This window comes from Mustela erminea, chromosome 2 (assembly GCF_009829155.1).
Source record: "Mustela erminea isolate mMusErm1 chromosome 2, mMusErm1.Pri, whole genome shotgun sequence".
Classification (NCBI taxonomy): domain Eukaryota; kingdom Metazoa; phylum Chordata; class Mammalia; order Carnivora; family Mustelidae; genus Mustela; species Mustela erminea.
In genome coordinates, this window is record NC_045615.1 from 147,162,634 (window position 1) to 147,177,156 (window position 14,523).

The 14,523-nt window shown below is 33.8% G+C and overlaps 1 protein-coding gene across 21 annotated transcripts in view; it reads left to right on the forward strand.

Moving 5' to 3' along the window:
* Positions 1-14,523, forward strand: part of ADGRL3 (adhesion G protein-coupled receptor L3) — an 827,333-nt gene that overhangs the window by 300,555 nt on the left and 512,255 nt on the right. The window lies entirely within an intron of this gene.

Genomic DNA, 14,523 nt, shown 5'->3' on the forward strand with positions numbered 1-14,523 from the left:
CAGACATGGATTTTGTTCATGATTTTCACATGGACAAAATTAGAAACTAAGCTAAAGAATTAATACTGAATCATGTTTACATTAGTTGGATAATCTCCATATTTTCCTAGAAAGTCTGGCCAGTGTTTGATCTAGGAAAACAAACTTAATCAGTACGTCACACCATATTTGTATATATATACAACTTTTAAATTTGGAAATGTCTCTGGTTTTATGTTTATCTGTCCATATTTTATGTCTCTGTGTACCTCCGTATTTCTCTTTTTCTGTTTTCCATGACTGTGCCCTCTTCCTGTATAGCCATAAAACCCTTATCTATAAAGCAATGAGAACTGGCAGAAGTAAAAAGAAACCACTAAAGCAGATGGCCAGTTTTTTGCTGTTAACCAATGTAATGTTGCATGAAGATAAAGGATTTTTTTGTTCTATTGATATGGTTGGGACCAAGGGAAAAGAAAGGAATTGGAGAACAATAATCCAATAATAACCTGGGCACTTGGGCTCATTGCGATTGTCAGTAACAGAATACCAATGTCCAGTGTGATATATGGGCTAGGAGATCTGGTACCCAAGCCACAGTGAGTTGGGAGTTGAGAAGGTGGTTGGGGTGCTTAGATATCTTCACTGTATCTCCTCTTATTTAAATTGAACTTATGAAGTGTGTCACAGTTGAAGAGATAGGAAACAGGGTAATTAGAACATACTGTGGGTAAAGGGGAACAATATATTTTATGATACTTTTGGATTAAAAAATGGGGTTTTAAAAACTTCTTCTATAACTACCATATGCATTCTTTTTTTCCCTGCAAGTTTATTTTTTCAAGTTGCATGTGTATTTATATATTTGTGGACTTTATAGGCTAACCTGCTTTTTATTATGTTTAAGAGTTGATTATAATAAACAGCCATTAGCAGGGACAAAACTGCTAATCATATCCATATATATTTAGTATTATATGTTTTTGTGTAATTTGCATTTTATTATTAATATAATTTTCACAGTTATAATACTATTAATGTATCAGTAATGTAAAATAATACACATTTTTTAAACTTCTAATAAAATGTAAAGCTTGAGAAAATAGAAAAGTGCATTTGACCACATAGCATCTTACTATATAATTCTCTTTATGAAGTCATGTTTTATTGATTGTGAAAAAGTCAGCTTGACTTCTAAGCTCTGCTTAACTTTGTTAGTTTTAGAAATTAATCATCTTTGGAATGTTCATGTTTGTCAGCCTAGATAATTTGTAATACTCCCAGTAATATCACTATGTTTATGGTCAAATATGTTATACAAAAAAATATCTTTGTCGTGGTCATGATATATGAGGCTATGGTGAACACATCCAACAGCATTACCCACTGGGTACTGAATTCAAAATACATTATTTTGTAAGTTAACCATAATCTCTAATATCACAATATAAACCACAAATATGCATGGCTGATAGCTTTTCCTTTGTAAGAATATGTTCAGAAACATTCCCTTACACACTCCGTATGCAGGTTAGCAATTGGAAAAGAACTTTCTTTTGCCTTTGCACTTGCAAAATGTGTTATAGGTGAATTTTATTGTACTGATACTTTATGAGTAACATGTATATACTTCGAGAGCAAAATAGCTTTTTCTTATTTTCTGATTTTATGTCTGACTATTTTAGGATCATATCTTATTGTTTATATTTCTTGGCCTTGGAATAGACTAGGACTGCAATAGGGTAATTGTATGCTTGATGTAGAGTGAATTAAAACACAACTGGATTACGTAACATATAAGTATCTATTTATTTTCCTCTTCTTTGCATCACTATTTACGCTCATTCTCAATGTAAGAATTAGTGTTCTCACACGTATAATTTCATATAAGCTGCCATAATATGTTTTTCATGCATTTATTTCCTCCATTCTCATTGCTAAATGGTTCTTAAATGACCACTCAAAACATTGAAATGCAACAGTTGAAAGTCTCATTGATTTGTTATGTACATAGGAGACAATATATTGTATTATGATCTATTTTGACAGTTCAGAATAAGACCCTGTTGAAAAATAGGGTTCATTCATTCTCTACTCTTTTTGAGTTTTTAATTGACAAATTGAAAACAAATACCTTACATGTTGTCAATTATTACATTTTTGCTTTATTTCTATATTTCCCTTTTATTGTCATCTTGGCAAAATTAGTTTTTTAAAATACAGAAAGTTGTCTTCCTATCAAAAAAATCTGTTTTAAATGAAGGATTTCATCAAGTAAGCTAGACTACTTAGGGATTTGCCAGAAAAATATGCTAGCTTTATTTACACAAGTAATGGATACACATCCTTGTACAAAATAGGGTCTCATAATGACATCTGGTAAACTTTCTATGTTTATTTAATCTACACATAGTTTGTGGTGATTTGGATGTCCTAAAGTTAAGGTTGTATCTTACTGGTAAAATACAAGTACATAGTCTCATATATCTCTTTGTTGGTCATTATCCGTGTCACCTACTTTATTCTCAAAGTAACTCTCCTCATACAAATTTAAATCAGAAAGGAAAAATCCAATAATCCCATGACCCAATGATATAATTAATATTAATGCTTATTAGATTTTTCTTGCAGTCATGTATATGTATATATTTTTTAGAAAATGAAATAATGTTAGAAATAAAATATCTTTCATTTTGACTTAACCTTAAAATGTAGACATTTGTGTACTCTAAATTTTTAAAAGATTATGGCATTGTATTATATGAAGAAGCTATTGTTTACCTAACCCATATATTGATAGCTCAACAGAGAAATTCATTGATATATTGCCATTACCAATAGTATTATAAAGGAACACAGTTACATATAAAATTTGACTTTATTTTTGTACCTCTAGAAGAAAATCTCTTGAGAAATAGAAGGTTAAAAAAATTTTTTTTAGATTAGTTAGTAACTATCTTAAATGAATATTAATAAATTATCAATGTACCCTTGCTTGCTTGCTATTAATACAGTTGTTTGAAATTCTGCAAGTTTAGGCTACTATAATAATGAACAATTATTCAAATATTGAGGTATTATTTGCAAGGGCATAATGATGTATTCAGAAAATTCAAGAAAGATAAACTTTCTCAGAATTAAGAATATTGTGTGTTCTGATGTACGATTCACACATACACATGATCTGAGTCAAAACAGCAATGAAATGTATGAGTTACTTAAGAAATATCATAGGAGGAAATATATAGAACTTTTATGAGGAAAAAGTCTAAAACTTTTTCCTGGAAGTTATAAAAGAAGACAACGCAATATACTGTGTTCATAGATGAAAAGACTGAGTACAACAACATGGACAAATATTTCCAAATTATTTTTTCTAGCTTTTTACACAGCTGAATTCAGAGTAACCACATGAGCTTTTCTATGTAGAAATTCAACAGAATTATTTAAAATATATGTATTGGATATGAAATAAGGGAAAAGGTAGTATAAATGAAAGAAGTAATAGGAAGTGACTTACCCAACTGATCATAAATCATAAATTATACATATAAAATAATTAAAGATAAAAATCTCAAAATTAGGCAAATTGGGCAACTGTAAAAATGAGATCCGTGAAGTAGCTCTGCAGGTTATATGTCTGTGTTGCAATGTGATACGAATGATACCTCAGAAGTAGTTAAGTAGAGATCAGATCAACAGTGTGTGTGTGTGTGTGTGTGTGTGTATTTCGAATTATATACTATAAAAATTCTGGAGGAAGACCTCTTTGTGTTATTTACTTTAATGTCCATTTTTGAGCAGTATATCAAATAAAGTGTAAAGTAAGCTGCAATCATAGTATATTCCTAAATTGATAATGGCTTCCAGACAACATTTCCTTGATCACCAAGCATGCCAAGGCAGGTGGGTGTTTCTGATCAGGATATTTGTGTCTGGTGGGAAATAGTGATGGATGCCATCCTTTTGCTATCTCGGTTATACGTAGATCTAGTCTAATGGCATGGAACTTCCAAAGTCATTTTGAGGGTCGTTGCCATTTCAGTCCGCAGGAAGGGAGAATGAGCACGGTGGAGACTCTAGTGGGAAATTTTTATGGATGTGTTTGGAAGCAATTCAAATTATTTCTGCTCCCATTTCCATTAAGTAAAACTCTGCCTCATAACTATATCTATATAAAGGGGTCTGAAAGGTATAGTCCTCCTCATGTGATAAAGAAAGATATTTATAAAAGATGCCATGTAGCTTTTAAATAAAACTGGATTTAAAGCACTAATATATATTTTTAGATATATAAATGGAGGGATTTTTTTTTTACAACTTGATTGAGATACATTTAACATACCAACAAGGCACTCATTTAAAGTATATAGTTCATGGGATTTGAGTGTTTGCATAGTTGTGTAACCATCAACATAATCAGTTTTAGTCTATTACCAGTCCTCCGTAAAGAAACCTCATACCAATTGGTGGTCACCCCTGATTTCCCCTTTCCCCAGTCCCTGAAAATCACTAATCTACTTTATGTTTCAGTGGATTTGCCTATTCTGGATCTTTTGTATCCATAGAATCATACAATTTTTTATCTTTTGTGACTCAATTATTTCACTTAACAGAATATTTTTTAAATTTACCCTCATCATAGCATGTAATAGTACTTGGTACTTTTTTATTGCCAAATAATATTCCTTTGTCTGAACATACTACATTGTGTTTATCCATTGGTAGAAATTTCGCTTATTCCTACTTTTTGGCTATTCTGCATAACACAGTTGTGAAAATTCATGTACAAGTTTTTGCACGGATGGGATTTTACTTCTCTTGGGTCTACACATAGAAATGAAATTGTTGAGTCACATAATTGTGCGTTTTGCATTTTGAAGAACTGCTAAACTGTTTTCCAGAATGGTTTCACAGTGAAACATTCCAGACAGCAATGTGAAGCTTCCCATTTCTCCACGTCCTCACCCACACTTACTATTGCCTGGCTTTTTCACTTTGTCATCCTAGTGGAGGTGAAGTAGTATCTCATTGTGGTTTGGGCTTGCATTTCCTTAATGCATAATGATATCGAGCTTCTTTTCATTTGCTCCTTGGGCATTTGTATACCTTACTGGAGAAATACTCAATCATTTCTTAATAATTAAAAGTTGCTTATTATTAAGTTCTGAGTGTTCCGTATAGGACCATCTCTTATTAGAAGAGGCCAGAGAATATTGTTAGAATATAAATAGAGTTAAGGGTTTTTCAACTGCATATTCTAAGAAAAACTTTTTGTCTGGATTTACCCACTTAAATCTCATCTGTTTTACATTTGCTTTGAAATCCCCTGCCATTTATCTAGCCTCATGCCTCCTTCCCTTTTACTTACCATATTTAATTTCAGCACGTCATTAAATCAGGTTTTTATTATGACAAAAACTAGTAATTGAAAGTGATTGAAATTTCTTCTGATATGTGAATTGTATAGTAGTGACATATACAAAACATCAGGGTAATTAATAGGATTCTTCTGGTTGTATCCAATTACTCTTCCCTAAGAACTTGATAAAGAACATAAGCTTTAATCATGATGAGCAGAAGTATTTCTATTTTTGTTCTAGTCCAAATTCTTGTTCTTGCAGATTTTGGAACTCCTCTTATTTATATATTTTTGTGGTTTTGCTCAAATTATATTATAAATATTGAGGCTTTCATTTTATTTCCATAGATTAGTTTTCTCTAATATGCTCTCCAAACTACTGGTTGCCTCTTTTACTTCATCTCAAGAAAGTTATACAATTCATTATGTCTGTCAAATTTATATAGTATATAATAATGACCTTTGTACTCACATCAAAGGTTTAGTATTTTTTTAAAGCTTTATTTTTTTAATTAATTAATTTTTTTAAATTTATTATTATTATTTTTTATAAACATGTATTTTTATCCCCAGGGGTACAGGTCTGTGAATCGCCAGGTTTACACACTTCACAGCACTCACAAAAGCACAAACCCTCCCCAATGTCCATAACCCCACCCCCCTTCTCCCAACCCCCCTCCCCCCAGCAACCCTCAGTTTGTTTTGTAAGATTAAGAGTCTCTTATGGTTTGTCTCCAGTAGTTTTACATGCAGTGTGGGCTGGAACTCACAACCCCAAGATCAAGAGTCAGATGCTCTACTGACTGAGCCAGCAAGGCACTCCCTGAATTCACTGATTGCTTTAAACAAACAAACAAGCAAGCAAACAAGCAAAGATGAGAAACACAAGAAAACCCGAGGTTTCATATGGCAAGAATCCTAGCAACTTTGAATTATTTCAGCACACTGTGCTTATCTGAAGTATTACTATTTGAGCAGAAAAGACTAGGAGAATGCTAAATAAAGATAACAAAAGATTCATAAATGCTGATATTGAACAGTTGCTACAGCTTTAAGGAACCATGAATGGAGGAAGATGTCAGTATATTTAGAAAGTAATATTTACAGGAAGACCAGAAACTGAAGTTTACAGTATCCCCCAATTTAAGCTGCTTTTAGAATCCTAATTTGCGTGCCCCTATTGAATAAAATGAGAGATGTCAGACCTCAGAGTCCAATTCCATTTCTGTTACTTCAAGGAACATGACCTTAACTAATTTGATTCACAGTTTCCTTACTTGTTAAAGGGCTAATTAGGCCTACTTTGTTATAGTATGAGGATCAAATAAAATAATGTATAGAAAGGACTTAACACAAAACCTCACACATTTAATCCTGAGAGAATGTGATCATTAAAACATACCTTTTGGAATTAGAACTAAAAAAAAAAAAAAACAAATGATCTGGATAGTAAGCAAAATTTGAAGTACAACACCATCTTGGGGTCACTTACTTTCCATAGTGTTTTTCAAAGACCGCATTGTGTGTTCTTAATCCCCAAATGTGACAGTTTCTCTAATTATGAGGCTACACATTTATACACACATTCTATCATTATATTCAGAACTCACCCACTGGACTGTAACTAAGTCTTTAACGAGTTACTAATGAACATCTTAGGCTTAGATCAGCATTTAGAAAAATGTTGAAGAGTGTTGAAAAGCTATTCAGAGGGTAGGCCTGTTGCTTTTAATTAGACTCTAAGCCCAATAAAATTTCCTGTCTTCACTATTCATCCAAGGCTTAAAGAAATTGAATAGTGAGTGACAGATAGACTCTCACTTTGGTAGTATTGGTTTAATATTAAGTTAAAAGGGGTAAATATATTGAGCTAAATCAGAAAAATCATTATTTTGATTAAATGCAAAGGTAAAAATAATAGGCAAAACCAAAATAGCATTTCACAGTGATTCATGTTTTCTCCCCTGCACTCAGATGACGTTACACATTATTTTTATGGTTGCAGTAGAGAATAACAGATGACATGAGGCAAAAGATCCAGATATGATTAGATCGTGTAGATGACCCCCCCCAAATCCCTCCAAACAAAAAACAAAAACAGACCTCCGTATTTATAAAAAGAATGAACAGTTGGCTTTCACACATTACTGCTTCTCTCCAAGCTGTTGGAGATAACACGAAAGTAGTAATCATAGACAGGACCTGAATTAGATCAAGACTATTCTTTTCTGGAGCTCTTGTTACAAATCAACAATGGTGGAGACTGTTTAGCAATGATCCTTCCTTTTCCTTTTTGATGGAGAAGTTGGTGGAACCATGCAAACCTAAGGGCACCGTATTTAATAATCAAGACAGATAGTATGTAAAATTCAAAACAATAGGCTAGTATGATGTTTCTCCAGGAAATGCTGCACATTTGCTTAAAAGGAAGTCTTTTAGATTAGTTACAGTGGCTCAGGACAGTGGGAATAGCTGTGATAGCCTACATGTCTTATAGGTTACCAGTTATTGTTAGGAGACAGGTTAGATCTCATGCCTCTGCACCCAGATAAAAACCAACATGTCGATTTTTAAAAGTAGGTGTCCAGTAATAACCATACTCTATGTACACACAAGCAACATAATAATATTATAGATCATTTTAACATGTTTGCTTGTTAATATATATGCTTTCTTCTTAATCATCATTTAGACATTCATTTTGTCCATGTTTTGAGGAGGTGGTGGTGGAGGTAAAAATCCCTTCCTTCCAGAAAAAAGTAGATAAAAACTTTTCATTCTTCTCAGCCATCTTCAGAGATGCCAGTTAGATTAACTTAAGATAGAACTAACTAACGAGATAGATTTCTGTCAAAATATATAGGGTTTTCCGCACATATCAGGTATAATTGACCCTGTGATTAAGGAAAAGAGAACCATTATTGTTGTTGTAAAGATTCTTAAAGAATTATTTACTTTATAGCACTCTAAAAGCATAGCTTCCATGCTTCCATGCCATTAACATTTTAGTATACTTTAACAAGAAAGTAGAGGGAAGGAAATTAAAAGAAAATCAGTATTTTCCAAATAATAAATTCCAGAGCTTTATTCTTATTACCATGAATTTAAATCTGTTTAACTTAGGGCACCTGGGTGGCTCAGTTGGTTAAGTGACTGACTTCAGCTCAGGTCATGATTCTGGAGTCCCAGGTTTGAGTCCCGCATCGGGTTCCCTGCTCAGCAGAGAGTCTGCTTTTCCCTCTGACCCTCCCCACCTCATGCTCTCTCCCTCTCAAGTAAATAAAATCTTTAAAAAAATCTATTTCCCTTATGTTTATTTAAAAAAAGCAGATATTTTTGATTAGAAAAGAAAAAAATATTATTCTGATAAATAAGGTATATAATATACATTTTATTGAATTTGAGTGAAAATGTCTTCTTGTCAGAAGCTAAATTTTCTTTTAAAGATTTTTATTTATTTATTTCACAGAGATTACAAGTAGGCAGAGAGGCAGGCAGAGAGAGGGGGGAAAGCAGGCTTCCCGCTGAGCAGAGAGCCTGATGTGGGGCTCGATCCCAGGACCCTGACATCATGACCTGAGCCGAAGACAGAGCCTTAACCCACTGAGCCACCCAGGCGCCCCAGAAGCTAAATTTTTAAAAAGAAATTTATAACAGCAGAAACTTCACTCATTTTAACAAATGTTTGAGATATTTACATCACAGTATTACAATCTAGGCAACTATTACAATGAATGAACCACAATTTTTCCCTCTACTTTTAGGACATGAAAGATGCCAGACCTGAAAGCCAATTAAAAAGTATTCTTTAGGGGCGACTGGGTGGCTCAGTGGGTTAAAGCCTGTGCCTTCGGCTCAGGTCATGATCCCAGGGTCCTGGGATGGAGCCTAGCACCAGACTCTCTGCTCAGCAGGGAGCCTGCTTCCCTCTCTCTCTCTCTGCCTGCCTCTCTGCCTACTTGTGATCTCTGTCTGTCAAATAAATAAAATCTTAAAAAAAAAAAAGTATTCTTTAAGTGCTCTTTCTTTTATTTTTTAAAAAATAGGGATTAAATTCCCCTTTAGCTTTATTCATAACCAATGTTTGACTCTTCCACTAGTCTCAGAATATCATACAGTTTTTATATCTTGATTGTTCAGTCTCGTGGTAACAGTTTAGCCATAATATGTTTTATTTTACTGTAACAAGCTGTGTTGTAGAGAAGAGGAGTAAGGAACCCAGTTTGAAAGGAAATTGCTTACCCACATAGGGCATACCAATGTTTCAGGAAACAATTCAGTCTGGACAAGAAGTACTTTGAGTTAAATTGAATAATATCCATGTATGTTATGAAAGTTGCTTCATCAGACACAAGTGGGCATTTATCACTACAGAACCATTTTTTTTTGAGAACCAGAATGAAACAGATTTTTCTGTGTTCGAACTTCCATGTTGTAATTTCTACCTGGTGGATGCCTTGTCAGGTGCTTGGATTGAAACTCTATGACTATTGTTAGAGCTTACTACCCAGCGGGTCAAGAAATGATACACCTGCCACCTACACCTTAGGGAGAAATCAGGAACGAAGTAATCTTCTTATATGGCCAAAATGGAGGTAGGGGGGGACAGGTAGTGCCTTTCAATATGCATAAGGAAGTGGAATTGGAATAATGCCTTTACTGACAAGAAAAGAAGCAGAAGCAAGAGTCTGCTAGTCTGTTTCTACCTCTCTCTCTCTTTCCCTCTCTTCTTCGCTGATGCCTCCTTTTCCACTTTCTCATTCCTCCTTCTCTCCTCCTCTTTCTCTCCTGGTAATAGGTATGTTACACGGAAGTGGGATTAGACATCCCTCATCAGTCATCCATAGAAGTATTTCAGGATAATATCTAGCATTTATACAGCACTTTACAGTTAGCTGAACACACTAGCTCTATGAATACTCATATCCAGTGAGTCATAGATAATAATATCAGTAATATTAAGGTGAAAAAAATAGATTTAGAGCCGTCAATCTAATGATGCAGTGACATTTGAAATAGTTCATAGAAGAGAAACTCAAAAATCTCCTAAACTTCTCGTGGTGGCTTCTTCCAAAGGCATTTTAATGACTTCGGAGCATTTGCCTTATTTCAAAGACCTATGATTTAAATGATAAATAAACCCACCTAAACAACATATAGACGAATGAGCTAGAATATTACAAGACAAAATAAGTAAAATTTTAATAGTTTCATTTAAAGGAAAAAAAAAGTATTGTGTTTATGTTAACCTAGAGATAATAGTAAAAGATAAAATTGAATAGTGGGTTAGGGTTAGTACAAAGATGAACTACATCATTGTAATTGTAGTACATTTCCAACTCAATAAAGGTTCATAATTAGCTAGTGATTTTAAAAACATGTTAAAATATTGCTCCCAAACACAGAAACAAATGACTTGTGAGAAACATCCTTAGTGTTTGAAACTTAAATCACTTGTAGTTCTGATAAATACTCTTTGGTGCTGTATTATTGTTGGCCTTTGTCTCACCTTATAAATAGCATGACAACCCATGGTTTTGTCGAGATCCCATGCTTAATATCATGATCAATAGATATTTGGAGGAAGAAGCTGAATAATTGGCTGAATTACACAGCTATTAATCGAAGGAGAACAAGAAAAGAGTAGCAGTTGAAATTGGTTAGAAAAATAATGTTTACTTAGTATTTTTATTATTTACAAATCTTGATCTCAGAAACTATATACCATTAAAAATATGATTTTTTTTGATATTTACTTCAATTTTAAGCTCCACAGACAAGATGAAAACTCTGGTACTGGTATCATATGGACTTTACATCTTACAGACTTTACATCTTATGTGCTCATTATTTTTCCTTTTCTTAATTCTTGCCTTAAGTTCACCTCAGACTATTATTCAGGAACTTTGGTGCTCTGAAGGCTTTTGATGTTTGGAGACTAACATAAACATGGGGAACTATTTTGATCATTTCAGTAGATTGTGAAATATTAATTTTCATATTTCATGCTTCCCACTAGGGAAAACAGAATCAAAGTGTTTACATAGTGAAAAACCCAAGTATGCACTGATTATGTAGACAATTTGGATACGGCAATGACTCATATTACTTATGATGAGTATTGAATATTATTTATGATGAAAGCAATTTGAGTTTGTAAACTAGTAGCGAATCTCTCTTTTTTAAAAATACAAAGTCTTAATGAGATGTGTACTTCTTAAAGGAAATAAGATACAATGTCTCTCTTTCTGAAGAAGGTTAGAAAGAAAGAAAGACAAGATATGGTGGCCTTACCATTACCTCCTGCCCCCAAACCAGAATTACCTTTGAGATACCTTCCAATCCATACAACAGAGTTTCAAAACACGACCTCAAATGGAGAAGGGAGAGGAGTAAGGTGGGAGGGAGGTTGTGTGTGTGCTTCTAAATTATCTTTCTCCTCATTAATCTGAAGAGGAAAAGAGACATTTAGGACATGAAGGCTCACTTCAAATATACTGGATGATAAGTACCTTCTGGGAACAGAATTTATTTTGTGCAGCCTATTTGTATGGATTTCATACAAGTGGGTTGGAGAATGCCTGGGTATAGATATCACCTTTCTCCTCCGGAGGAAGAACTTACTGCCTCAGATGGAATTGGCTGCCCAAGGACAGACTGAGCTTCTGATCAGTGCCTCTTACATGCAAATTTTGTTTCCAAGTTTTTTAGCGGTCATGCCCTCGGGGCTATTAGCTAGCGCGTGAGTCTCATGATTCTTTCCAGACCTCAGATTCTGAGCCTCTAATGGAATACCAGACTTAAAACCGTGATGTTTATCTTGAAAACTTATTTTCGTAATAACTTAAGGAAGACAAATGAGATTTATATTTATAACTCAAATAAATATTTCTTCCGAAGTCATACAGTGTTTAAAGTGTAACATATCCAGTATTTTAAAAACAGAAGTCCAGATTTGGGGTCTGTTCTGATAGCCCTTGTCCTTGTGGGCAGTGTAATAGCCAGTCCACCGCGGCTGCCACGGATTGCAGACACTGGGTCCTTTGGTAGAGAAGTTAAAGGAGCCTCCAATCTATAGACGTGTAAGAGTCTCCAGTTTCATGGAAAAAATCAGAGCCTAATTTCCTTCAATTTAACAAAGTCTACTAAACTTTTCTGATATATTGTATCCCTCCGTCTTGCGCTGTGAAATCATTCTATTCTCCAATCCAAACCTGTTTCTTCTAGGTCTCTGGATCTTGCTTTCTCGTGAATTTGTTCTTCTTGTGTAAGCATAGATTCTTTCTTTAAATACAGAAAGTATTATTACACTTTGCAGCTCATGGTGATTCCTCCTTGTATGCATTTAAAATCCTTTGTCATTCTCTACTTACTCTAGAAATTGACCTTTCCCAAAATAATCTCTAGTTTAGGAGAGGTCACTATTTCCAAGTCTATTTCCCTGTCCTGCCCTGTGCTTCCTTCTCAGGAACCTCATTCAATATGAGCTCATGCTCTGGCTGTAGCTTAGCTCTTTGATCTCATTCCAGAACATTCTTCTCCCAGCCTACTACTTATAGATTCATTGGCCATTGTGCTCTTTCTTTCTTTTCTTTTCTTTTTTTTTTTTAAAGATTTGTTTATTATTTATTTGACAGGGGGAGAAACTTGAGAGGGAACACAAGGGAGGGGGAGAAGCAAGCTTCCCACTGAGCAGGAAGCCCGATGCAGGGCCTGATTCCAGGATCCTGGGATCTTGACCTGAGACGAAGGCAGATTCTTAATGACAGCCACCCAGGTGCCACATTGGGCTATTTCTTGACTAGACCTAAGGTAGTTCCAATCTGAGAAATTGCAGCAGCCTGGAATGCTCTTACTCCTGACTTTTCTTTTCTTTTTTTCTTTTCTTTTCTCTTTTCTTCTCTTTTCTTTTCTTCGTTCTTTTCTTTTTTCTTTTTCTTTTTTTTTCTTTTTTCTTCTTTTTCTTTTTTCTTTTCTTCTCTCTCTCTCTCTTTTTTTTTTTATGGCTAGCAACTTCCAATTTCGTTGAGATCTCAGTTTAAATTTTTACTCCCAAACATAAGTCTTCCATAAAACCTGAAACAGGGTTTCCTTACATATTACTCTATTTAAACTTTCTGTAGATTACTTATATTTCTAAACTTTTTAAAAATTGCTTACCTGTTAGTATATTCTGTCTTCTACACCAGAATAGATGATTCATTTAAGTAGACATGTGATCTCTTTTGCTCACCAGAATCTCTACCACCAAGAAAAAGACCTAGCACACAATGTAAACTCAATAAATATTTGTCGAATGAACAAATAAGTTCATGTTCCATCACTCCAAATGTCCTTAGACATTAACTTGGCTGAGGGTGAAAACTTTCAACTCTATTATAACTGAAGCTTGTAGGATAATACAGCTTTATCATCTTTTGCTAATTTCTTTCCATAGTGTAGTTTATAAAGATGTTAGGGGAAACATACCTGTATATATCATGTAAAAAATAATTAAAAAGTAGTCATATTTTGGGCAGTGAGGAGAGGGATATTTTAGAAGTCAGAAGTTTAGAAAATACAGCATTGGAGTTAAACAAAGGAGATAATTTTTTTAGATATTTTGATTTTCACAACATTTTGGTCTTAAAACTTGTTTCCTTCTTTGACACCTTTTTCATTTACACAATCTAGCAAAATTGCAGAGATTACTTTTTGCCCGGATATTTTAATATTCACTCATTATAGTTTGTAGAAATAAAAATGATGTTTCAGAACAATGTTAAACTTAGTTATGTTGTAGACTGGCTAGTTCTATTCTAAACTTTTTTTTCTTTTTTTTCATGGAAGATGGGTTGTTGGACAAATTTCTTAATATTTTTGTTTTGTATAAGGGTTAGTTTCTTGTGATTTGGGAGAGAACATGTATTTCAGTCTTAATTTGCAAATTTTATATGTCAAGAAATTATAGCACCACTGTATAAACTTAGAGTGTTAGAAAGATGATCATAAAATTCTCTTGTTTTATTGAATTTCCTAGTTTCTCTCCTGAGTTCTGAATGGTAGTCAGATAGCATTTTTAATGTGTTTTTAACTATGCATGTTATAGTATGTTAAAAATAATTGTGTAAAGCAAAGTCTTTTTCCTTGTAAAGTCTGTTTCTTTCTGGTAGTAGGAATATTTTCATTACCATTCCTGTTTA